Source organism: Dromaius novaehollandiae, chromosome 11 (assembly GCF_036370855.1).
Source record: "Dromaius novaehollandiae isolate bDroNov1 chromosome 11, bDroNov1.hap1, whole genome shotgun sequence".
NCBI lineage: Eukaryota > Metazoa > Chordata > Aves > Casuariiformes > Dromaiidae > Dromaius > Dromaius novaehollandiae.
Window position 1 is genome coordinate 2,436,279 of NC_088108.1, and position 27,209 is coordinate 2,463,487.

A 27,209-nucleotide genomic window follows, 5' to 3' on the forward strand; every position below is an offset into this window, starting at 1 on the left:
CAACACTTATTCATTCAGTATGCCTTTTCTGCAAATTGACCCAAAATAAGAATTCAAAAATCCCATTTTCAGGTGAACATCAGTAGGCATGTGCTTTGTCTCCTGTTTGGACCTGCCAGGGACTTCCATCTTCATCCACCTCTTTTAAATCTACAGTTCTCTGGAGATCTTTCAGAGAGAAGTTTTATTGGAAATCTGATCTCACAGGTCTCCCTGCACCTGTGAGATCCAGGTTTCCCAGGGAAAAGCAGTAGGACAACTACTCAGTTGCAGCTCGGAAGCAGAAAGTCTTCCATGCCAATCACAGAAATGTGTGAGGTGTGGCCACTGGGGCTACTGGACACAACTCTGTTTTCACTTGGACACATCCCGTTCCAGTTGCAGGCTGCTGTTTTTTGGTGATGGCAAAGGTAGCCCTCAGGATGCCCAGGATGCCTTGTTTGGCCATCACATTGGGTTGGGTTTCTTGACTCTGGCTGTTCAACACGTGGTGGCAGAGATCTCTCTTCTTTAGGGTGTTCTGGTAAAGGACAGGATGAGCTTCTGGAACAGCAGTACACAAAACGTTGCTGTTTCTCACATGCCTTTTGGAAATGGTAGAGTGGAGGGACTGTCCTGTGTGACTCCCCGCCCACTCAGTCTTGCACGTGCTCATGCCCTCTCACCTCACCAGCACCAGGCTGCACATCAGTTTGTCTGCTAGCCCCTGGTTTTATGTAGCTGTGCTTTAGGAGCTGGCATTTCCTAGTCTGTGTTCCTTGTCCACTTGGAGGACTTTACCCCGTGTTCCTCCAAGGCCACGAGCCTTTAGACTGCTTCTGGCTCATACTTTCCAGCTTTTCCAAGTAAGCAAAGAGGCTGCTCCCCACTGCTGGAAGGTCATACTTGCATACACATCCCTGTCGCCTTCTGGACATGTAAGCAACACAGCTACCTGCTTTAACCCCTAGTTTCTCAGGGAGACATCCCAGGAAACCTGCATTGCTGGGATTTTTGCACAGAGCAGTCACCAACCTGCAGCAGGAGTTTTATATAAATTCTCACTTAAGCCAGGGTACTAAGGGTCTTTTGGGCCTGGAGACCTGCTTTTCATTTTAGCAAATAGGTCAATGATTGCACAGCCATGAGCTTAACCCTCTGCACTAATTTCAGGTTTAATGTTTCTGGACAGAGTCAGTTCTGGGGATGAAAAGGTTAATGTCGACCACTCCACTCCAACCTGCACCTTGACTGAGCTTCTGGAGCTGCAGGAGCTGATGGGAAATTAAACCTCACATGGATTATTTTGGACCATAGAATATAACAAAAATAAAATGAATAAAATGTGCTGAGAGAATCATTTTGAGAGAAAGTGAGCTGGCTGGCAAAGAACCTGTGACTGGCATGAAGCAAGGGCAATGAGGGGAAAGATGCTGCCATTAACAAATCACGTACATTTAAATTTCCCTATGTTTCCAGGCTGGCTGTTAAAGAAACCAGACAGCAATTCCCCAGGGTCCCAGTGCATCCTGGGCTGTGCCAGTCAGTCAGGGAGGTGGCTGGCTTTGCCTGTATGGAGGTCCCCCCGTCTGCTGCCTGGAGTGCCCCCATCCCTTCCTGGCCTCTCTGCTAATTTCGCAAACTGCCTTGGCCTTGGAAGGAAAACAGCACCATCCCAGGGCACGGGGATCACTAGGCAAGTCTCGTACCACATGGGCTGCACCAGGAGATCCGGCACCAGCTGCAACCTTTCCTGCCTAGACGGGAGGGCTATCGACTGGGTGTGGGGCAGGCTGGAGGCAGCCACAGAAAAAGCTGGGCAAAACTCTTCTCTGCAGCCCGTTTCTGGTGAAACACTGGTGCATGGGGAGTTTGAAGGACACACTGGAGGGCAATGTGGCTAGGAAATGATGAGGGATGATCACACCGGCAGCTAGCCAGCGGCCCTGGCTCTCCTGGCATGGCTGGGCTATACACCTCCAGTGGCCTCAGTGACAATTCAAGGAGTCCGTTCTCCTTCTGTCACTGGTCATTTTCCACAGCTGTGGGGACAAGCATTGTGTTACAGTGAACCAGAGTGGGGGAAAAATCCCTACTGAGAAATACTCCTCTTTCCCCCCCACCGAAAAAAATAAAAAAAAAAAAAGAGAGGAATTATTTTTCAGCTGTCTCACTTGGTCAGTCTGATTCATTCAGTGCAGGGACAGGAGTGAGCAAAGGCAGAGAAGATGAGGACTATATGACCAGTACTGCTGCTGCTGGGCTAACCCCATCCTCTCACCTTCCTTGGAGTGTTTGCAATGCCAAGCTCTGAGGAGCCTTGAATTTAGAGTGGCCCCAAGGTTTAGACCACTCACAGCCAAGCAGGAGCCAAGCCAGGGACCAGCCTCTAAAACAGATCCTGATGAAAGGGCTAAATCTGTCATTGTCCATAGGAAGAAGCAGCCAGAAAGACACTCAGTTATCTGGGAAGTTCACGGCTGCCTTTGTCCTGCGCATTTGTCACATCTTTCCATCACATCCCTTTGTCACCCAGGCAGCTAACTATTCTGATGCGTGAGCTGCAAACAATGGTATTTGTGCACTTCTACAGGGAGAGACAATTTTGGTATTGACAGATACTTAATTGCCCTTCACAAGAGGTGCCTGCTGCTCCATCCCTGAAGAAAGGCCATGGGGTGTGCAGGATGTTAGGTCAACAATTCATCGATCAAGGCACACAGCTGCTATGCCCAGTGTGAATGGAGGCTTGCTGAAGACTCTCAGGCATGATTTAACCCATAAGATGTGAATGCAAAAGGCTTCTTCTCTATTCTGCCACCACATGTCTTGCCTTCACCTGTCAACTAAACTTCCTTATTGCTCTGAAGCTGGAGAGACAAAACCAGAGGTATACAGACAGTAGATCCAGAGCATCACCATCTCTCCCACCCCAGCAGTTTGCCCAAACCTTCCCCAGTTTTCCCAGTGTCAGTGGCTCCCCTTCTGATGATTTGAGAAAGCAGCAGGAAAGCTGGTTTATGCTGCCAGCACTCCCACTGCTTGCTCACACCTAGAAACACAGCTGAAGTCCTGCATCCTCACCCTTTGAAAGATGGACTGTGCTAAACCCCAGCCCTCACATGTAATGGTCAGCTCGGTCTCCCTGTGGCCTGCTGTTTTTCAGCTGTGGCCTGGCACAAGGCATGGACAGAGTGAGCTCTGGGGACACAGATCACCAGAGACCAGGAGGTTTAACCAGGGAAAAGCATCACAGGCTTGCCCTCTCTCTGGCCATCTGCTACTGGTCTTCTGGCAGGCAAGTACAAGGGAAAACAGGCTTCCTGGTGTCACCACTGTCAGCCACTTGTATTGCATTTCTTGTCCTCTCTCTCCTCTTTCCAGCCATTTCCTCCAAGGTTTATTTCTTGTGCCTTTCCTATCCATTACTATCCATCTTACCAGCCTGTCTTTGCTGGGACTTGGTTTGACCCCTTCTCTGGGTGTTCCCTTGCCCTGTGATGCCTCCCCTTGCTCTACACCTCTACTCCTACCCAGCTGCAGGCTCACCTGGGCTGTGTTGGGGGCAAATCTCTTCCTTCTCACTCCTGCTCTGGCACAGCACAACTCTTCCTTACCTACTGTCATGTGTACATAGTTGTCATCATCCCAGTGCTGCCTTGATGCTGCCTATGAGACTATAGGCTTTGGGTCAGCCCTTCATGTCAGCTGTAAGTGTAAGTAGTGTGCCACAGCCCAGGTCCTGTCTGGGGATGCTCACAGAGGCTGGTCTCAGCAGGATAGCATGGCCTGGGGCTTGGCCGCACGTTACCGCCTGTTGTGCAAGGGTTTCTGTGCGAAGTGGCCAAGGATAGAAGAATGGATGCCCCTGTCACATGAGGGAGCACTTCACCTCCTTTCTGGGTGCTAGGATAGTTTCCCATCCTGTTTCAATTTCCTCCTCCCCCAATGCGTGATCATATACCCAATCTTTTCCCAACACTGTATGCTACAAGAGAGGGTTTGTCTCTGTCCTCTCACAAGGATGTTGCTCTGGAGTTGGTGATGCTGCCCTGGAGGAAAAGTGGTTCCCAGAGGCACTCGTTCCCAAAGGTACATGAGCTGCCTTTGAACATGGCCAGGAGCTAGACAGCCTCTGCCTGCCATGGGAAGGGCTGCTCCTCACTTAGCCTCTCTGTCATAGGATCACTGATCCAGCATCTTGCGATGGTGGCAGAGTGGTAAGATGGTGGCAGTCTGTACGAGCACAGGTGAAGACAGCAGGATCCCTAGCCCTCTGCCCCTGGTTGCCCTGAAGTTCCCAACAGTGCTGTGGCCACCACAGCCTCTAACCATCTAGCAGTTCTTGCCCCCAGGGCTCCAAGGCCAACAACTAATCCTGGATCACACTGTGGCTGCAGGACTTACAAAGGGTGTAGAAGTGAAAAAGATCAAGAGCATGTACTGGGACACAGGCCACAGGAATAGCCAAGTGGAGGTATACAGGCAATTGGATGACTCTTGGGCTTTAGTCTTCTCAGCTGACTTATTGTAATTACTTGATACCTTGTTTATCACTTGATGATAATAAGTAAATTCATATTCTCAGCCAAGTCTTGGATGTCATGCAACAGCACATTCAATGCAGAAAAGTGGAGGTTCCGCCCAGGGTGAAAGAACCCCAGGGGTGTGATGCTATGGGAATGTTGAGAGATCACCATGGTATCTGTTTAAATCCTGACACTGAATTACTCTCAGGTGAGAGGAGTGATCATACATGAGATACTTAGAGTGCGAAGAAGGGGAAATAATATAAGGAGGATACTAGCTCAGAAAGTTATTAGAAGAGCAAACTGTTCCACTGATAATCTCTCCTTGCATTGTGGTGTTATTTTCCATGACATGCTTTTATTCTTTTTTTTTTTCTTTAGAGGCATTTTTTTTCCTGTTTAGTTTGTGATCGTGAATTAGTTTGAATGGAATTATGGGAAGAAGGCATTCAAGCCTGCAATGCCAAGAGAGCTCCCGAGGCATGACCGAATTGTGAGCCACTAAAATGAAGAATGTCCCATCTGTGATGTTAGCTGGTGACTGGGGATTTGACTGTCCCATGGTGTGGCCGTACACACCCAGAAATTCCCTGCTGGCACTATCCTGGGCCTGATGCATGGTGACCCACTCTGGTCTGCACTGTCCCCACAGGTGGGGGACTTGTTCATGAACCTCCTAGGGAAGGTTCCTGGTAGGAACACACCAATGTATGAAGATGGGTAGCATGGACAGGAGTGTCTGTTCATTACTCACCACGTAATTCGCTTTCCTGTTGACATAGTTCCATTGCTCCCATCAGAAAGCAGAGATGGTGCTGCAGGATGTGATTAATGCATCTCATGCTACAAATAATCCCTGGCAGACCTCTGCTAGCTGAAGTACAGGGAGTTATGAGGCATTGGACTGCTAAAACAAAGAAAGATTTTTCTAGCTCTGCCATTGACTGCAGTTGCAGGTGACTTTCTTTGTCCTGAGCAGCTCAACTCCCCACAGAGCTGCCCTGGCAGCAGTGTGACTCAGTCCTGCAAACGATGCTCCAGGCTGCCTCCTGGGACAGTCAGGTCAGCTGCTGAGTTCTGCATCTCTAAATAAAAGGTCTTAAAGACCTTTGTGGGAGAATGCAGCAATGCTGGGGGCTAGAGGTGCTCTTTTCATGTGTTGGGCCCTTCACAGAGGTGGCAGGACCTTTTTCCTTGTACTAAGATTGTATGGGTTGCTTGCTCCTTCCCCCCAGGGTGTGATTTGCTGGAGCAGGGAGCATCTCTGCTCCCTCTCCCTGCCATGCAGCTCTTGTTTTTTGGAGGATGGGTTTCTGGGGAGTCCTGTAATCCTTGAGCCATGTCTGTTCTCCTCTAGCTGAGATGAGCCCTCGGGCCCCTTCTCATGGTTATCCATTGGGGAAAGAAAATTAGGGAGGGGAGTCTGACAGTGTGGATGCAAGCAAAGGCAAAAATGCAGACTGATGCAAAATGGAAGTGGTAAAGCAGGCAGTCAGTGCAGCAGCAAACTGCAGTCATGCCCTATCACAGTAATTTTGCCATGTGCTTGCTGTGCAGACAGAAATGAATCCTTCTGACAAGGCCCAGCCTCCCTGTGATCAGCTCTTCAGCCTCTTCCAACACCTCAGCCTCCTGTCTACACACGTGCATGTGCATCTTGGCTCTTCTGCAAAGACAGAAGCAGCTGGAAGCTGCTGGGTTCTAGAAAGGAGCCCATGGCAGAGCAGAGCCTGAAGCCACGCTGTCCAGCAAGCCCAGCATACCTCAGGCTCTTGAGCATGCTGTAAACCTGATTTGTCTCTGACATTATTTAAGTCTCCAGCAGCCTGAAATTTTCCCAGAAAAAGTACCTCTTTTTCTCTTCCAGCTCACTGGTGGAGAATTTGGGAAGCACTGAGGCAAGAAGAGAGCTCTGCGGCATCCCCTTGCAGTATCCCCACAGTGCAAAGATCTCTGACTTACAGGCGAGCTCTGTCAGTCAGGCAAGATCTAATCCATTTGGTCTTTGCTACAGTGATTTTATATAGCAATAACTTTTAAATCAGTTGCGCACACTAAGTCAAACCCTTACAAGAGGTAAAGCGAGTGCAGACATTTGTCAACCCAGCTTGTCATCCAATTGCAAATGATGTCAGTTCTGTTTGACAGGGCTCTGTTACATTTAACTTCACATTTAAACTGAATTTACATCTAACATAGTGGTTTGCACATACGATGCCAGCAGCCTCTTAAGGCTCCAGCTTTGTGGGGCAGACCTGGAAACCATGGCCCGCCAGGGTTGTTAGCATGCTGGTAGCAGTGGACAGGAAGCACAGCTCTGCAGAAAGATCTGGGGTTGTGAAATGCAACTGGCATCTGTGGGAGAGTATCTTTCTCCTTCACCCCTGCCTGGAGAGATCAAGTCCCAGCAGTGAGCTCCCTGGGCCCAAGCTGCCTTAGTACAGGCTGCTTCAACTACCTGTGTTGCAGGTTGGCTGTTTACAACCCTAGCACCAGCTGGTCTTTGCCAAGTGCCTCTGAGTGGCATGGTGGGGAACACCTCCTTCCTTGCACTTGGGATCTACATGCTGAAGGACCGCTCTGCGCTTGTTCTCTTTTAATGCTTTAGCAACAGAGAAACTGTTGTGGCATGTTCACAGGGGGCCTGAGAGCAAAGCTCAGCAGGGCATCCCGTACCACTGAGGCAGGGCCCTTAGGAGGACTATGTTTCCCCAGACATGCTGTGCTGCACTCCTCCGTGCCACCATGCAATTAGTCATCTCATAACCTATAGCATGTTCTCTGGTCACTGCTCTGGCTTGTCACCTTCCCTCCTAGCCCAGTCCTGCAAACTCACAGGGCCCCAGGCAGAGGGGCAGTGCTTTGGCCAGTTCAGTGCCCTAATTCACACCCCAGTGTGTGGGTCTGACTCAGCAATGTGTGATGACACACGTAAGGATGGTCCCTTTTGGCCCAAGACTCAGGGACTGCAGAGAGCTCTGGCTATCCAGCTCTCCATCCCACATAATACTGACAGCTCCTTCCCCTTCCCAGCCCTAGGGAGGGAGGCCTTGTTTCTCCCCATGGCAGTGGGTCCTGCCCCCTTTCCCCCAGGCTATGGTGCCAGGTGCCTAGGAGCTGTGTTGTCTCCTGGCTGCTGTCCTCTGTTAACCCTCTGCTCCTGCTGCCATGTGAGATGCAGAGACCTCCAAGAGACCTTGGGTACAGGACGATGATACATGCAAAAGCCTTCTCTGCCCCTTGGTCTTTCTTTGCCCTTCTTCACAGCAGTGGGGATTTCACTGACCTGCCAGGGCCACCGGTCTCTTCTAGAGCAGAGGTCAGCAGGATACAGTGCATCCACCCTCCTTTCTTTTTGCCACCAGGACAGGTGGTAGGAGAGTCCCAGAGGTGGAATCTAGTCCCAGTCACCCTCCTCCTCTCCCCTCTCTCTCTCCAAGGGCTCCACTGCACTGGGCATGCAGGAGATCTGGTCGCCCATTGGTGCAAAGCCGTTTGCTTCCTGCATTTCACTGGTGCAAACATAGCAAACCAGAGTGCTGAAAGGATCGGGGCTAGAAAGCGATATGTTGATTTATTTATTAACCCAGACCTTGTAAAAGTTGGGCAGGCCACAAACATTTGCCCTTCCTCCCAGCTTCCGCATGGTGAAACTCAAATGTAGAAGCAAACTCCAATATCTTGTTTTAGGCCAGAAATTTCCTTTCAAGCCACTGTGACTGCTGCAAAAATGGTCTTCTGTCTTGTCCCTGCCCCAGCATCCTCCTGTCCCTCACACTGGTATAAATGTCTGTGCAGCTGTGTAACAAACAGACTTAGGAAGGATTTGGGTTGAACTTAGTCAGGCAAAAAGGAAAGGCAAGTTTTAATGGCAAGTTTTTAAAGGCAAGTTTTTTATCTCCTGGTGGTGATTCCTTGCAAGGCAACACAAGCCTTTCCATGGGATTAGGGTGAGGACAGGACTGCTGATTTTTGCAGTCATACCTGTTTGTGCTGCTTTGCAATGTTCAGGGCTTTACAGGCTCAGACCTTTAGTGGCTGCACAAGACTGAGTGCATTGGCTGCCAGGAACCATGCTTCCGGCTTCTCGCTGTCACTGGGCTGGCTGGGCCTTTCCTGAGCCATTTCAACACAGAAATCCTGCTAAAAGCGTAGCCCAGCAAAGCAAAATGACTGCTGTGCCGGAGGGTTAGCACACTGGGATGCTTGCAAAGGGCCTGAGGAAGAGTCAGAGCTGGTGTGAGGTAGTGGACAAGCACACGCCACTGGGGCAATGGGAGAACCAGGGGTGGCTGGAAGTACACTAGTTGGAAGTGAAATCTAGAGGCCCTTTCCAAATGTGGCTCTACAGAAAGAGAAGAGCTAGATATGAGTCAAACTTCCCAATGCAAACAAACCATTAATTCAAAACCAAAGCTATGCATCTGCTCTATAGATCAAAATGTCTTTTCCTCTTTATGCCCATTTCTTGGTGACAATGTCTTGGGTTGATTTTAAACCTTGAAGGAGATTATATAATCCTATCATTTGTGGAGCAACTCCTCTTATTTGAGGAACTGTAACAATGTCATTTATTTCCCTCTGAATGCCTGTTGTTGTCTACAAATGATGTGCATGGTACGGCATCAGGAGGAAACGGGATCCCAGAGGCCAAGTACTGAGGGTAGGCTAGGTTTGGAAATATTAAGCACATTTTTCAGAAAGGAGGATTACAGTTAAGTTCTGGGTAGCACAGGGGAACAAAATCTTTAAAAGAATTCAAGAAATGTATTCAACATTGGCACTGCCTACTGTATATTGGCAAAAGCAACGGAGAAATTGAAACCAAATCTAAAAGCCCTTTTGATAAAGATCTGTTAGAAGCCCTCCCAAAAGACCCTGAACAGGGCACATGGGTCGAGGCATGTCATGGACAAGCACTGCGGGATCTGCAAAAAACCCACAGAAGCTGCAAGAGCAGCAGACCCATGGGCTGTCTGCGTGGCAAGGCATTTCAGTCAGTTAGCAGCACTGACGAGAAGCCGTGAGATTCATTGCAGCTGTCACATTGCTCTGTCAATCCTTTAATAGACGTAGCTGAAACCGATCTTGTTCAGTCTACATGCTTTCTAGTGAGACTGCAAGGCTCAAGGGCTTGGACTGCAATGGGCCAATGCTATATGCTGTTTCCTCCTTTGTAAGCTTAAATAAAACTAGCCTGAGGGAACATCAAACGCTAACTTAAAGCAAGTGCTTTTGATGTCTTAAACTAATCCTTTTCAAATGGGGATGGAGAGGGGAAAGCAACACAGCCATCAGAGTGCCTGCAGACAAGTCCCCCTCCCCCACCCCCCATTCTTTGGAGAATGACCTCAAATGCGATAAACGTATTAGGGAGGCCAAATAACTGATAACCGATAGCTTACAAATAAATGCACGAGGCATCCTTGCTGGTTTGCATTGTCCTTATATACTACTGTTGAGCTCACAGAGATGTGTGCTTACCCCTTTCCGCAGCCTTCTATGTTAATGCCCTTGACCTATTCATGTCACCCACTTTTCTCCCAGGCAGCGGCAGGCTGGGATATCCAGGCAAAGGGATCCCTGCTAGTGCAAGGCACAGTGCAATAGGCTCTGCAGATGCCTCCAAGTAAAACTGGTCTCATCCAACAAGTGTCTGTGTGTGCTTATGCTTTACTGTCACTGGAGAGTGGGCCATCAGCTAGTCTGTCATGGTGTGGGGCCAAGAAATTCTCCCCCACCTTTGTCTAGGATGCTGATAAAGGAGGTGTAACAGGCTGGCTTGGACTCTGCAGTGTAGTGAAGGGCCTCACACACAGCCCTGGGCTATCAGATATCTGCGTGGGTCTGGCAGACATGATGCAGGAGGGACAGGGATGCCAGCCTTTCCGAGGGCCGACTGGGAATCCTCAGGGTCTCTCCGAGGGCACTAGGTAACTGTGTGCAGACCACACATGCTGACTGTTGTATGCGTGTGATGTAAAGCAAGCTTACTCCTACGCTGGGGTCTCTGCAAGCTGAGATACAACCCTCGGTGTCCCTGCTGGGTTCCAGGCCCTGTTGCCAAGGTGGCTTTGCAGGTCCCATATGCAACCAGCTGGAGAACACAGAGCTGGGTAGTGCTGGGGCTGTACTAGCAGCACCATTCCCACAGCCAGGAGGGCTTTGACAGGAGGACAGTGACACCATCTCTGAGGCAATCATGCTGCCAGACTCAGGTGACTGGATGAACTGCCCCATGCCAAGCGTAACTCCCAGCCTGGACCACCTGCGCAACTGTGAATCATGTTGAGCCATAAAACCAGTGATTCTCTGCTGGAATGAATTCTCCCACTGATTGGATAAAAGTAACTACCTACCTCATGCTGAGAAAATAGGACAGACTTAAAATTAATCAGTTTGTACTCTCTGGACCCTATAAAAGGACCCATCCTTGTTAAATACCATTTATATCTTGTCTATAATGTTCATTCTTTTGACTGCATATTGACAAGGTCATTTCCTGGAGCTCAGCTCTAGAATCTAACTGGTGCTTTGCAAATTTATAAACTCAAGCCATACTGTTGCCCTTGTGCTATCAGCTAATTATGAGCAAGGGGCTAGACCTTCTGCTCTGATAGATATTCATGCAAACTCTGCTGCAGCCAACATTGCTGTCCTGCTACTTACACCAGAGTTGCAGACCATAAGGAAGGGCAAATTTGGCTTTCATGTATTTGGTACTCAAAGAGGACATGCCTTCACAGGGCCTCCGTTTGCTGGACCCACATATGTATATATGTATAAACCCATGGGACTGCGGCTAGATCTTGATACAGGGATACAGGAGTAAATGCTCATATGCACATGTGGGATCATTTCTGTTTGTGAGCTGCACAGATGCCTGTGCATGCTGGAGCTGCGTATTTTGAGTGTGTGTGTGTGTCTCAAGTGCTGTGTGCCACCCATGGCCATGCGGCTTGTGACAGTGTGCAGGGAAGGGCTTGTCTGTGTATACTTTTTGCTTTCAGAAGTCCTGACCTGCTGCTCCAATGAGGCACTCCAGCAGCATGCATTTTTGGGTGTGTTAACAGCTTATTGTGGGATATCAGAATTGGAACCTGTGCTTCCTCTACAGATGGCAAAATGTTTTGGGAGTCCAGATGTGTTTGTCAGGCATGGAGTGCCTTGTGGATTCCCCTCCAGCCCCCAGGACACGAGAGGGAAGGGGCACAAGCATGGGGAACTGCTGTGGTGGGGGCTGATGGTGACCTGTGTAAGTCACCATTGAGTTATGGGTTATTTTGGTGAGGCCATGTCCAGGCAGGGCTTTGACATACATGCTTTGTGTGTGCAGCACTGGAGCAGGCTGGCTCCCTGTCCCACAGCTGTTTTGGGGCCTTTCAAACCCATGCACTGAATAGGCTGTGCTCTGGGTCTGGGGTACCAGGAGAACTTTGTTCTGGAAAAGTTTTAGGGAAAAGCACTAGCTCTTAACATCTCTCTCTCTTTCTCTCGCTCTCTCTCTCCCCCCTTTAATTGCACTGATGGATATGAAACTCAGACTTGTACCAAGATACAGAAGATCTCTTTTGATCCTGGGAGTGCATCAGCACTTTGCTCCCTGTCCTCACCACATGCTTGGCCACAAAATGAAAGCAGAGTGAAAGGCCAGCCTCTGCTGCTGTCCCTGCTGGCCAGCAATGCGTCCAGGGCTGGCTGCAAGCACAAACACACCAACTCCATTATCACTGTGTTATTGGCTCCCACTTTCCCCTGTGCCGCTATTCCCTCTTCATGTTCACTCCATCACGAGGCAGAGGTATGTTCAGTGCTTGTGGATGATAAATCCCTGTCCAAGGAGGGATTAGGTGACTGTCAATGCTATCTCTTGCTGCAGGAGGTTGCTAATTTCTCCAGGAATGACTGGCTGCCCACTTCCAACTTGAAAACGTGGCAGCTGGGTTAATTCTATGGCTCTCAGTGTCTCCCTTGTAGCTGAGCTCTGAAAAGAGCAAATACCAGATGGACCCAAGGCTGTGCCCTTTCCAGACAGCTGCTGGGGGAACACCATCAGAAGGCACACTGGGTTGTGTGTATGGGCAGTGTTTGAACTCAGCTTCTCTCTTTTTCATTCACAGCCTGATTTATGGGATACTTGCTGATGTTTGCTTTCCAAGCTGCTCTTGGAACTGGAACTGGGGTGTTATGGAGGGATGGTGAGATCCCAGAGCACTTAGCCATCACTGCCTGGCGGACCAGCAGGGTAGCCCGCCCCAGCAGGGCCAAGGCATCGCATGGGCTAAGACTAGGGAGAGAAATAGAACTGTCTGGGGCTGTGGACCACCAAAATGGATCCAGTGGTCGGATGTGGTCTGTCACATGCCCAACAGATGGGAGGAATCCCTTCCTCTGCCCATTTCTCCAAGCCTTTTCTCTAGCCTGGCAAGGCCCATCTGAGGAGTAGCCCTGACTCCAGTGTGTCCACTGCCCCCCAAATTTAACGCTATCATCTACCAGACTGCTGAGAGTGCACCATATTGCACATCATCTTCAATAATGATTTTAAACTGTACTAGCTGCAGCAGCAACTGCAGTCCAGCCAGTTTTTCACACACAAATTAGTTCTCTATCCAGGCCAGAACTGTGTTCCCCTGCTGATCATCCGAGACCAAAGCCCATGTGAGCTTCTTTACATTGCATGTAAACAGGGCACTGCCACAAGATTTCCAGGCTTTGGCCAATGGAGAATAACAAGGCCAGAGCCTTCTCAGGATCAGAAATTGAAAAGAACACAGATGGCTCCATTTGGGACCTAGAGTGCCTAGCTGGGCTCATGGCCTGGAAGTCTGGGCCAGTTTGGGTCAGAGACTGGAACCGGGAACCAGACATTAGCTGCCACATTCCCAGCCATCTGCTAATTGGCACCTTCAGCACACTAAGGTACAGCCATGCAGTCAATGAAAACATTGCTTATACTGCAAACAGTGTTCCCAGGGCTCACCTTGCCCAGTGATCATTATCAGGAAGAAAATCTGGGTTTTAACTGTGCTGAACTGGCTGCTTTTAACTCGGGGAGGGTGGGGGAGGCAGGGCTCCCAAAAAGGTACTCTAAACCTTGCTGGTTACTAAATGCTGTTTCTCTGAACAATTTTAGGGGGAGAATGAGAAGCGGTTCTCTGCCTCAAGCCCCGTTAGGGGAACTGAGACCTTCTCTGAAGCTAGTTTGACCATGCCTGGACAGATTAACCGGAGACAGCTCTTCCGTCTCTTCGGAGAAAAGAGACTTGCAGACTGGCTGTTAGGAGTCGATGTGAGTCTCTGAGCCTATAAGCTGAGCACTGAACATATCTAAAGCTAAACATACCTCGAAATTTCAGAGCCTGGGATTTTTCCATCACAAATTGTCCAGGACTTCTAAGCCTTTCTCAATTCTCTCATGCTCTCGCTTGGAGAAGCTGTCAGCAGTAATTGCATTTGCCAGCTTGCCTTGCTGCCCTGCTTTGCCCAGGAGCTTGTTTTTTTAACACAGATCTCCAGCAGCAGCTCCAGCTTGAAGTGCCCACGATTGCCAGAGAACCACAAGCTTGAGAGTTTGTTCACATCAGCCCACCCCTGTAATGAGGCCTCAATAAAACATCACACAGCTGCTGCAGAGGCAGCACACTCCACAGGGACCAGAACTGGAATGGTACAGATAGCAAAAGGGAAAGAAGGAGGAAAATTGCCAGTCCTGGGCCTCTACCTCCCAGCAGGTTCAGGCACTCTATAGACCCAGTTCCACACACCTCTGTGCGCAGCTGTGCAGATCCTCACAACCTTCCCACACACTGGCCCCCTGTTCTGCCACACACTCCCTGTGCATGGGAACATGTCTCCTCCCCAGCACACACCCATGTCAAAGTGACAAGCACTGTAAAACTGGCTAAGGTACTATGCATGTCCCTTCCCTGGTAGTTAAAATATCTAAATAAATAAATAAAATAAAAATATTCCCTTCCCCTTGTGCAGTGTGAGGCATCATCTGGGCAAAGCTGGCCTTGCAATATGTGCAAGAGCTGGCAGTCATTCTCTGGCTGCCCTCTCTGCCCCAGTCTCATTTCGCTTTTGCTCTGCTGTGGCAAACTGAGCTGAAGCCTTTGCTGAACACCTTCCATGTTTTAATGACAAGATGGGTAGAAATGATTTATATGCAATAAACCACCCCTGCCTGGGAACGGCCTTGTACCCTGGTCTGAGCCCTTCCATGAGGGGCAAATGGCTGCCAGCTCTGGTGTGTGTGAGAGGGAGGCCATGTGCAAGCACGAAAGTGCAAAACTTGATCCCATCACAGAGCTGGTTCAAAAGTGATTGTGGGCAGACCTAATTCCCTGGGTGCATTGGTTGCTTTTATTTTTCATGCCCAGCCTTTCTTGCAAGAAGCTAAGAGTTGGATGCATGCTTCTCAGGGGCCTGTCTGCTCCAGTGCTGTGAGTCACAGAGTGCCTGGGCAGAGAGGAGGTGACCCCACAGCATGTCCCTCTCTGTGTGCCCATTCTCTCCTTTGGCACGCAAGTGCAGGATTGGCAGATATCACAGAGTAGGGGAGAGTGCAGTGACCCTCTGGATATAGCAAGGAATGAACAGAGGAGCCTAAACATGGGGCCATAAAATAGGAAGGAGGGAGCTGTATGGTGTCCTTCCTCTTTTGCCAGATGTTCAATTGAAAATGCAAGGGAGAACTGACAAATAGGATCAGTTAAGGTCTCCACAGCAAGAGAAAGCTCTTGTAGAAACAGAATAAACATGACAGCTGTTGTCTTCAGTGCCCTGGGCCTTCTGAAAGGACAGAGCTTGCCCTGGGAATTCAGAAGCACCATGTGACGGTTTTTGTCCCCCTTCCAGAAAGGCTGGAACACTGGCTTGGAGGGTTGGTCTGGTATCACCTATGCTGGTCCCACTGAAATGTTGGTGCTAGGGCTATCTCAGCTGCACTGCATGCGTTGGAGCTGCTCTACTGCAGGGTCATGGGCTTCCAGGGAGCACCGTTAGAGGCATTTCTGTGGAGGGTTTGGGCTCTATAGATTCCTCAGTGCCCTGGCTGAAGTTGGAGCCGAGTTGTGTCACCTAAGATCAGGGTAGCAAAGGGAGATAAAATAGGAATTTATTGAGTGCGGGACAGAGTAAAGGTAGATCCCCTGAGACCATTAAAATATAAACTCCATACCCATGCCTAGGTATCTGAGGAGGGGTGCAAAGCCAACAGAGATGAGTGAAAGCAGAAACCCTGGAGTGTGAGAGTGTAGGGCTAGGCTCAAAGCTCATGTTTCACAAAACCTTCCCATTAGAAAGGCAGGTTTGCCTAATCCTCTGTCTGTTCAGATGGATTACCCAGGATGAAATGTTACTAAAAGAGTTTTCTCAGCTTCAGGGAGATGTCTGGACCTGGGACAAACCCAAGACCATGTTTTTGATTAGCAGCAGAGCTTTCCTTTCAAGATCACATCCAAGGACATGGAACAGAAGCTCATCTGTGATCTCCCACTTCTAGAGGTCGTCACTGCCTTTGTCTTCACCAGGAAGGGAGGAGCTGATTGTGTTCACTGCACAGTGAACACAAATTCCGTATGTTTCAGGACAGATTTCCTTCTCAGGATTGTCAGACAGGTCAAATGAGGTGACCATCCACATCCAGAGCACAGACAAAATTTATCTTAGATAGCTTTTGCCATTATAAAAGTTGAGATGATGGTCTAAAGGAGCCCTGAATTTACTTTCTAAGGTGGACCAGGACTGGCATTTCAGAGGTGAAACACCCTTCCCTTAAGGCAGGGGTCTCAGCTGGGTGAGTGCAGTTTCCTAAACTCTCCAACCACTGCACCCACTGGGCAGCCCTTGCTCCCATTTCAGACAATTCATACTGTAATAGAGGGCGAGAGGGCACGCTGGGAAACTTGAGCAGATTATAGGAAGCAAAGTGCTGCCCAAGCATGTTCCCCTGCAAAGTAGGCTTTGGCAAGCTGACGGCATCTGATGGGAACTCGGCATCTGGGGGTACAGCTTCAAATTCTGGTTGTGTGAGGAAGAGAGGAGAAAGCCCCACACAGACTCATGTCTCTGCCTCCCCTCCTCTGGAGATGAGGAAGTTCTGTTCCATTTTGAACTTTCAGAGGGAATTAGGCTTTATGGAATTGAACTCAGCCAGTATTAATCAAAACTGCATGTTAATAGCACAGACGAAATGGGTCATGTGGTCGGGCTCCCAGCAGATGATCCTGCAATGTGGCTAGAGCCAGTATAGGAATGCAAGATGTTGAACAGATCACAACTTGGATAAGAAAGTCCCTGAGCATTTTATAATCCAGAGCTTCTTATTAATAATATTCAGTCAAGCTAGGTTTAGAAAGGTGCCACATTAAACTGATAACATGAATAAATAAGAGACACTTCTTTACTCCAAGTCAACCTAAAAGCTGCTGGAGCAGGCAGAGACAACCCTGTGGCAGCTAATGCATGGCTCAGTTAGTGCTCCACCAAAGCCATGCACAGCCCTCAGCTCTGTCCAGTGCCTGGGAGTTTCCAACTCCATGTGTGTGAGGCATGCCCTGCCTCTGAGCATTTCCACAGATCACTCTCTGAAAGGGCAGAGAGATCTGAGGGCAGCAGTAGCAAAAAGAGGGAGTTTGAGGTATCTCCCTGCATGTAATGGATCACAGAAATGCTTTGCAAACCATCCCCTCTGAGTTTGGTCCCACAGGCTGCTGGGACTCCCCCAAAGCGGCTGGAGTCTCAGGGCTGCCTGCGCTAAGCACAGTAGACACACTAACCCCTGTTCCAACAGTGACCTCCCAGCTCTTCTGCAGTGCTCATCTCCAAGCTGGACCTCGAGGCACGGACAGTTATCTTCCTCTCCCATGTCAGGCCCATTGCATGGCCCAGGCACTTGCCAGCTTTGCTGGGAGCTATGCACCCAGCCACGCTGTGTGCAGGCAGAGGGCATGTGCCTGTGGTTTTAGCAAGTGGAGCCTCCATGCAGACATCCTGGGTTATAAAACAGAAGAAGTAAGCAGTACCAAGTATATTGCTTCCCCCTTGTTTGTCTTGTCTGTGCTAGGTGTTTAAATGCTACAAGATGATAGGCCTCAGCCCATCTAGGCCAAACCGTCAATTAGGTCAATGTGGCCTCTGTGACGTGTGCTTTTGCTTCGTCAAACATATCAAAATCTGACCTGCATTTCCATGAGCAAGTCATACTCACAGCTGCCCTGCAATTACCGATGAGTGTTACAGGGCCACATCTTTCATATCCATCCCTGTGTGTAGTGGCTGGCAGGGGAACAGAGAGTGAGGTGGCAGGCCTGTGCACAGATGAAGGTAGAGTAAGGCAAAAGGAGAACAATCACATTCTGTCCTTCGAAGAAGAAATGAAGCTGACAAAAGCTCCTAAAATCCACCTCTAGCTGCAGGCTGAAGCGCTGCAGGAGAGCAGGAGTTACTGTGTCTATGCTGCAAGATGTAACATATCTAATAACCTAACAGATGGGTTTTTTGTGTGTATATGAGGAACAAGGTGCTCCAAGCACTGAGAACAGACTCATTCCCTGGAGTGGTTGAACTGGAGCAGCCTAGGGAAAGGGAGGTCTGGAGAAGAGGACCATAGAGATGCTGTAGAGTGACCCCACCTGTGCTGGGGCACCCCTCTACTGCTAGTGGGTATAAGACGCAGGGAAGGAGAGGTCTAATCTCTCAGGGGAGACCTGCCCTCTGGCTGAGGCCACAGCATCTTCCTGCCCTGAGGGTGCTCTTGCAGCAGATGGGAGCTTTGGGGTTATGAAGAAGGGGAAGCAGGCATGTTAGACTTACAGATTGCTGGGTCTGTGGTATCCAGGAGGACCTCATGGTGACTTGCTTGCTGGGTGCAAGGTGTCTTTCCCTGAAATACAGCCAATGTCACATGCCTGAGAGACAGGCAGAGATCCAGCATCCTCAATGCATGGGTGAGAAGATGGAGTAGAGAGGACGGATTTAGCAACTTAGGACCTGGAGAACCTTTTAATGAGAGGGACAGGTACAGGAAAGAATAGCTGGCACTACAAAAGTCCTAGAGGAGTATTTAAACTAGAGGTCATGGAGAAGAGCACCTGGTTCGAATTGATGTGATCTAGCGGTGGATGTGATCAGAGTTCCATGTGCCTCTGGAAAGTCTGCAGGGAAACAGCGCTACCACAGTAAGTAAGGAGGGAAAACCAGACCACATGCAATGCCAGGCAGGATGGGGGAAAATCTCAGACTCCAATAATGACAGGGATGATCTGAAAAAGTTAAGCAGGGTTACAGAACCTGCAATTTAAGGTGTAAAGTAACAGTAGGAGACTTCAACTACTCTGTACAGATCTGACTGATGCCGTGTCAGGAGACATTCTTAGACACAAATGATGCTTCCTAAACAAAACTGTCTAAAATCCAGAAGAAAATATGCTGTTCTGGACCTGGTCCGGGATGCCACACAGGACTTGATTGAAGCTGTGTTAGTGGGTGAGCTGCTTTTTAACAGTGATCACAATACAACTAGATTTAATGCCACAGAGGGAGAGTGCAGGCCAAATAAATCCAGCACACAAATATTCAGTTTTAGGAAAGGAAACTATGTGAAAATGAGAAAAGCTGTCAAAAAACTAAAAGAAATGGTCCAAACAGTATCAAAATTGGGAAATCCATCAAAAGCAAGAGGCTTTCTAGGGAATCGGTGGGACTAGTTGGAGGCAAAGGGGTAATGGGTGCTTGAGGATAAGGCCACAGCAGAGCAGGTCAGTGAATCCTTTGTGATGAAGTTGCTGGGGACACTGTAGCAGATCGATCTGAAGAGGCAGATCAAACTGAAGTAACTGCATGGGCCATATTAAACCATGTAGACAACTGAAAGTCAGTAAGTTTCCCGTCCTGGCTGGCATCCTTAAATGCACCCAGAGAAAAACTAAGTCAGGCCTATATGATGCTGAACTCAGAACCCGTGGTTACAGCTCAGGAAAGACCTTGGAGCCATTGCTGACAGTGATCTGAAATCATCAGCTCAGTGTTCAGCAGCAGCCAGAAAAAACAGTAAAAGGCTCTGACATCATCTAAGAGGATGCTGAGAGCAACATGGAGAGTGTCATCTAGCTGCTGTGTAAAACATTTGTGCACCCACACTTGGACATCCGTGCACAGGTTGGGATGCCCCATCTCCAGAAGGCAGAGGAGGTGGGGAGTCCAGGGGAGTGCATGGAGCCTTATGAGAGAGGCATGGACTCCATGATTTGGAAAGAAGGCTGAGGACAATCAGATCAAGGTTTGCAAAATGTTGGGGTGATGGATAAGCCAGATGTAGAACTTCTGTTCACCAGCTCCTGCAATAGGAGGACTAGGGGGCAGAGGGAGCAGGCTGCTTCCTGCATGAGCTCCCACCTGCCAAGGGCCTGGAGGTGAGACTGACTCTTTACCATCACATTTACCCTGAAGCTGAGGCTGGAGTTCATCTACCAGGGCAGAGCAGATGGGATGTTTGCTTCTTCCTTGGGAGGAATCCCAGGTAGTCTACATTCTATATATTTTGATGTGAAAAGTTGTTTTAAACCAAAATAATCCTTCCAGAAAAGTCAAGACAGAATATTCTGTTCTTCTTGAGCCTCTCTTATGAAAGCTTGGGAAAAGCAGCATCACCCATGGTAGAGAGGTGGCAGTCAATGGGCCTGCCTGAGGGGCACATTGTCAGGGGTGCTGTGCACCCAGTGAAGCTCCGCTTGGGCCGCCGATATGGTCTCATTGGGAGGTGGGGGTCTGGCTGTCAGATGGCCCCCATATCCCTCATGCTGTGGGAGCCACCAATCGCTGCTAAGAGTGTTCTTTATGGGGAAATTAAGTAGCAGTCTTATCCCTGCATTGTAATAGCTTTTCCTAATGCCAAAATAAAAGAAAAGAAAGCTATTTCGTGCTGTAATTACATGTCATAAAAAGAGCTGTGTTGACAGATATATAACACCCTGGTAACTACCTCTCGCAGCCAGACCCCACTAAAACTAATCATCATAGCAGTTGCAATGATAATTAGAGATAAGACTCTCCCTGCCAGCCATAGCTCCACATTCTTCCCTATCATAGCCATGGATGGCTGGAAGAGGCATGCAATGCAGAGCAGGGGCTATAGGGTGTCCCAGTGCCCTGGGCAGGCAGTTTTTCCCCTCAAGATCCCAGACGTTGTCAGGACTGCTGCTTTCTCCATAGCTGAGGGAGCAGAGCCCCCACGGCCAGCAGGAGCCAGGACATTGGCTTGGCCAGGACATTGGCCTGTGGACTAGCTTAAAGCTGCAGGTCAGGGTAGAGGTGTAGTGTCGAGACTTGTAGGCTGTATTCACTTCCCCATGGAGTTGCAGAGTGATTTGGGTCCATGCCAAGGGGGCCATTCAGAGGTCCTGGCTGGCATTCCCACCTGCTGGAACCATCCTCTGAAATGGAAAGTGCTCCATCTGGAAGAGCATCAGAGACCCCTTGCATAGGAACACCTTGCCTTGGGAGCAGCCTGCTTCCCTTGGCTGTCACAGCTCTCCACGGCCTGGGAGTGCAACAGACGCCAGGCACAGCCCCAAACAGTCCTTGGATGGAGCCAGTTCTGGGGCATACATAGACTGTTCTTTCCAGCACTGGCTGCTGCCAGACTCTCTTAGCCTGCAGACCTAGCTCCAGTACCTTGCACAGCTATGAAACTTTCTGAATCAAAGCCATGCTGGTGCACACATCTGGATGCTCCTCACAGGTACCCCCCCCTGGTTTCAGAGAGCTCCAGGACTCTCCTCCTGCATAACTCAGCGGTCAAAACAAAAAGGAGTTTTAGACTGACCCCAGAGCATGGGTATTTGCACCATTACTGTTCTCATGTTTTAATTCTATTTTGCTCTCATCACTATTTCTATTTTCTGCCCATCAGCAGCACTTTTTCTGAATGAATGGCAGACTCGTGTCAGGTGGCTTTATCAAAGGTGGGGTAGACCCCCAAGGACTGGAGCCTGGCACAGTCCCACAAGTGCCCTCCTGGCCACGGCACTTAAGAGATGCAGAAGTCCAGATCTAGCCAATTCAGAGCATGTGTTTGGACTAAGAACTCTCGTGCCGAGTGGTCTGCTCTCCCTGCACCCTTCTGCTCTAACCCCTGTGATGCCTGGCCTCCAAATTGCCATCAGATGTCTGGACAACCCTGAAGAAGGAGGAACTTTCCACATCCTGTTGAGTCTTGAAGGCTGGTGCTGACAACCTCCTTTGCTGATATGAAGTGTTTAAATTCAATTGCTGCATTATGGCTTTTTAGTCCCTTTGACAAAGTTTCTCAAGCTGCAGACCTGAGATGCAGTTGGGCGTGAAACTGTCTCTTGCTGCAAGGCCTTGAACTGGAAGTTGTTGGGGAGCTGGACTCCAGCCCACTGCAGCCTCCTGGCTGGGACACATGGCCTCCACTGGCTGCTGGTGACCTTGGGCATCTCTGGAGCCCTTTGAGAGGTCATATCCTAAATGGGGTGCTGGGAAACAGCCTGAGACAAGAGGAAAGTGCTGAACTTTTCCTCCCCTCTCCTTGCCAAGAGGAACCAGCCCGTGCTGCACAGCACAAACGCACTCCCACATAACAGACACACGTTTCAGCAGGACACACCAATATGTACACACACAACCCCACATACACATGCCTAGTCACACAGATGATCCAAACATGCCCAGAGTCAGTTTGCTCTGCACTGCCTGATAGACAGGGCTGGTTCTTCACCGCCTCCCCAGGGGAAGTGTGGCATTCCAGTGCCAGGAGACTGGCAGCTCCGGGTTATCTCCCACAGTCCCATATCTCCTTTTGTTTGTGGTCCCACTGTACCAGACTGCAGGGGCAAGTGGTTCCCCAAGGGTTCCAGCCCTGAGCAGGCAGCTCTGCCTGCTGTTGTCTGTATTCCTTGTGTGTTTGTGCCTGAGCTGCATCTCACTGCTTGCTCCCACTGGCATTTGCATGTCATACATATTCATGAAATACGAGGATAATTAAATATTCATGTGCACAGTCATTGAACTTGCAATTAATCTGAGTCTTGCAGTGCTTCTGATATCCCCTCTGTGCCTCCCTCTGTCCCAAGAGGAGTCATACACTGGCTCTGCCTGCCAGAAGATGCTGGGACCACTGGTTGCTGTGGGCTACAGCCAAGAAAGTGAGGTGCCAGCACCAACATACCCTTCCACTGACCCACTTTTCCTGGAGCCACTCTGTTTTGTAAGAGCAACATGATGGGAATTGTTACATACTGTTCCTTGTTCGGGGGAGGCAGTGTTGCATGATGGGAGGACATAAATAAGACAAGCAAATATTCATTGCTGCAGATTTCAGCACAGTAGGAGAAGACCCAGTGCCTCTCTGTGCTCCTTGCTTCCAAGGCTGATTTTATGGCAAAGCTGTCCCCTTCATCTGCCCCCAGCCCCAGCAGTGAGGGCATGACATGGGCACAGGGTAAGTGCTCCCATCTCAGCACCATGGATTTGCCTGAAGCCTGCAATGCGGAGAGGTCAGTATTTGGGATTTGCTCTTCTCTGCTCCAATTTCTGGACCAATTCCCAGTGTGGGTGCCCACTGCTGTATATATTATGGGGAGAACTGGATGACACAGATCCTTCATGTGCCCCAGCCCAGCCTCTCTCTGCACCCTCAGCACTTAGATCCTGCTCTGGAGCCAACATGGTACCTGAGCAGAATGGTTGGGTTTGAGCATTCACAAGGTGCCATCTCCCTGCTCCCGAACAGTCCTGCCCCCGCTGCCTGTTCGAAAGCTGCTTATCATAGCATCACTCTGCAGCTCCCAGGCTCCTACAAACTTCCTCACATCTCTGTGCACTAATAGTGTGTCAGGAGCTTCTGCTTCAAACCGCATCTAATCTGACAACCCACCCTGGAAAAGCCAACTTCAAACAGCACCGAGAGTGACAGAATTGGAACAGAGGCAGGATGGGGCGGTGGGGAGTGGGGGAGAAAGCAGATGCAGAGCTACGAGAGCCCCCAAAACACACTACAGAACTGCACTGCCAGCTCCCTGGGCCCACAAAGCACAGCCCGGCAGATCCTGCCCCCCACAAACCCCCAGGGCTGCGCACGGCGTTCATCCCTGGCCACATACACCCCTGCGGAGCGCTTACAGCTGTCTCAGGCACCCTGCGAGCTGCTGCAGTGTGCATGTGCCCAGCCCCGGGCCTTCCTCCCCTTCACAACCCAGCCATGGCAGAGTGGGTTTTGCCCATGCTTGCCCCTTTGGCTGGACTCTGGGCTAAGGGTTCAAACCATCTTTCTCTCAGCCTAGAGAGCTGGTCCGCCTATCTGGCACACTCCACATGCATCCTGCAGACCTCCCCTCCCACTGATCGGCTACCTGCCAGGGCACAAGAAGTCTTCAGACCAGGCACGGGGTAGCAGTATGACCAGACCCACCTGCTACCTTCAAACCTACATCTCCACGAGGTTTGTGAGGCTCTGTAGGGCTGTACTGCCTGCACCCAACCTGCGTGCCATGCCAGACACTGGCCTGGTGTCCATGCTGTTCTGCTCTTGAGAGAAGGCAGCCTATTGAAAGTCCTGTCTGGGTCTGGGTGTGTGTTGGGTGCAAAGCCAGGACCTGTCCTCTCTGACCCTGGCGCACCACTGCATGGGACGCCTGAGCATGCACCTGAGAAGCAGTTGGTCACAAACATCGCCCTCCACTGTTATTGCCAGTCTCATTAGGGTGGCATGAGTCTGGCCTATAACTACTATGCCATCAAATGCAGCAGCACAGGTACTGCATGCTAGTATACTGTTAGCACTCTCCTTGGCTTGGTTTGGCTCCAGCTAGCTAGGCTGAACCATGCAAATCAGAAGCATGGGTCAGGAGTTAGCAGGGGCAGAGATGATCCCCATAAGCAGTTCGGATGCAGCGTGCCGGGGAAAGCAGCACTGGATGCAGTGTGGGAGGGTGACACTGTCTAATCCATGGATATGGCCCATCCTGAGCCAGCGGCCTCAGCATGAGGGAACAGTCCTGGGCTCATTCCATTTACTAGTATTGACGGGTCAAAACATAGCCACAGGGCCTGAACTGTCCAAGGTGGAAGCTGGGGCAGAGCACCCAGAAGCACTAGGTACCCTAGAAAGCCACCGAGAGAAGGCCCTGCCAGGCGGGGCAGGTGTTTGAAGGCAAGGAAACGAGCACTAGAAGCTGTGCTCTGCTATGTGTATGCTATCTCTCTTTGAGCTGCAAATGCAGCTGATTCTGTGGTGTGCAGGGAGCAGACACCTGCAATAGGGGAGAGATGTCCCTGTTTGCTCAGAGGTATGCATGAAACACATTGACCCAGCAATGAGACTGGCCAGGAGGGGAAGCTCACACAGTCTGAGCTGTGCTTGTTCTAGGATGCAGAGGAGGGATTAAGTGTTTGGGAGCCAGCTGCTCAGTAGAAATTCAGTTCTGGAAGGCTGCTAATTCTGGGGCACATGAGCCTTTCAGATTTTCCCAGCCACAAGGGAATGGATCCAACGTGGCTGTGTTCTTGCAAGCAGGATTAACTGCATGTAGACTGAAGATGGTACAATCTAGTCTAAGCAGAACACACTGTGCAACCCTCCTGATTCAATGGCACCATTCTGGTGTCCCCTCTCCTGGGCCTGCCAGGGCAGCCCCTCTTCACAGACCTGGGGAAAAGGCCTGATCCTGCTATGCATTAATTGTCAGTGGTGGGAGGAGGAAATGTCTTATGGAGATGACTATGTGCTTGTTCTGGGACGGAGCTGAATCCAGAGGGCTCTGGACCATCATCACAGCAGGACTGGATCTAGGGACCACACATCCCCAGTCTGTATGGAATAGAGGAGCCTGTCAAATGCCATTTCTCTGTCCTCTCTGTCCTTCCCTGCATGAGACCCTCCTCTGAGCTTGCAGGAAGTACCCATTACTGTGGGGGATTTCACGGACAGCTCAGACGTCTTTCTCTAGGCAGGTCCCATTGATCACTCACAATTTTCACCATGTGGTGCCTGTTTCCCTATGTGCTCCCTGGCCAGTCACCCCAGCTTTGAGAGGTGAGGGAATAACAACAGCAGTACCACAGCAGGAATGGGATGAACAGGAGTTCTTGTTCTGCTCACAAGTGAGCAGCACATCCCCACCCATCACAGCTATTTTAACTGTTCTTATGCAGAGGTGTTCCCCACAGGTGGAGTACCAAGCTGGTCTCACATTCCTGTGAACTATTTCATTTACCTCCAAGATGGGGTTAGGACTGCAATGTGCATTGACATCCGTGGTGCTCGACCCCACAGAGAAGCTAGGGGTATTTCTGTACAGAAGAAAATCACATTGTGCTACAAACAGGGCTCAGGATCTGCTGTCACAAAGCAGTGGAGAGAGGTGCTATTCAACCACACGGCTGAGACCATGGATTTTAGGCTGAGGCCATATGCCATTGGGATGAGCTGACACTGCGGCAGGTGGGTTGGAGAGAATTCAGGGGAGAGCACATGCTGGCCTTGGCCATGGCAGGTACAGGGGTGTGAGATATCACATAGTCATGCAGCACCCAGAGCATCCTGAGGGTGGAGGCGGGGAGATGCTGCCCTGGGGACAGATTGATGACCCAAGCCAATGTGCAGCCCAGGTATCTGCCTGATCAGAAAAATACAATGCCACAGCAACAGCCAAAGCCTCTGACTATTGCAACCCCATGGTAAGGTGCAACAGACACCAAAACTTAACACCCCGCCTTGCACTGCACAGCAGAGCACAGCCTGTGACCGAATGGAGGGCAGAGCCAGAACCAGCTCCTGACCCTACTGCCTATCTCCAGAGACTCATCTTCCAACTGCACCCTGCCAACAGGTAGCTGGAGGTTCAAATACCCCCACACAAGTAGCATCTCTACTGGTCTTGAGACTGGGGCAAGCCACAGGCAGCCGTGCTGAGCCTACTCTCCCTGCACCTGAAAGTCATGACCAGAATGGTTTGTTGTGGTAGGTCATGCCTTTCTGCCCGAAAAGAGTTAGTATCTGAACAGGACACAATTGCTAGTGTCAAACAGAGGGGATTTGCTCCAGCTAGCCCCTCATGGCCTCCTCTGGCTGGCTGGGTGGCAAACTGTGGGAGAGCCTGCAACATGCCGGCATGGGTGTGTGCCCCACCACCACCCTGCTCTGAGGAGCCCCAGGAAATGATACCCCCATGCACACCGACACATGCTCCCTTCCCACACTGTGAGCAGGACCAACATCTGTCCACGTGAAAGCTCCAGCAGCTCAGAGGAGAGCTTAATCTCACAGGGTTCTACCCAAGTGCAGATACCTGCCAGGTGGGCATCCCTGCTGGTGTCTGCATCAGAGCCTGAAAGTTTCTAGCAAACAAGAAGATGCCCTGGAGCCCTCAGCATGTGCTTTTCCACTATCTGCTGCCTCAATCTGGAGCCACCTTCCACCCCTTTTGAGAAACAAAAAAGGTTTCACTGACCTTTGCTGAGCTGGGAGACAGTACTGTAGTTCCTGCAAAGCAGAGAGCTCTGTGTTGCCTGAGCTAAGCTGCATGTGCGTATGGCTCCTCCATGGGTGCCTGGAGTCAGTGCCAGCCCTGCCACGCTCACTTGCCCCTGCAGTTTTGTGAGTTCAGAGCTCCAGCACAGGGAGACACAAGCTCCTACGGCCACGGCACTCCCTTGCTCCCATTGCTCCTGGCG

The 27,209-nt window shown here is 50.2% G+C and overlaps 1 long non-coding RNA gene across 1 annotated transcript; it reads right to left on the bottom strand.

The window, feature by feature from the left end:
- On the bottom strand, positions 1–27,205 carry LOC135329528 (uncharacterized). Its single transcript, XR_010390961.1, has 3 exons — positions 26,987–27,205; positions 18,330–18,399; positions 1–543 (listed from the first exon to the last, which is right to left on the bottom strand). It is a non-coding gene; the product is annotated as an uncharacterized LOC135329528 (long non-coding RNA).
- Between the last annotated feature and the right edge of the window lie 4 nt (positions 27,206–27,209).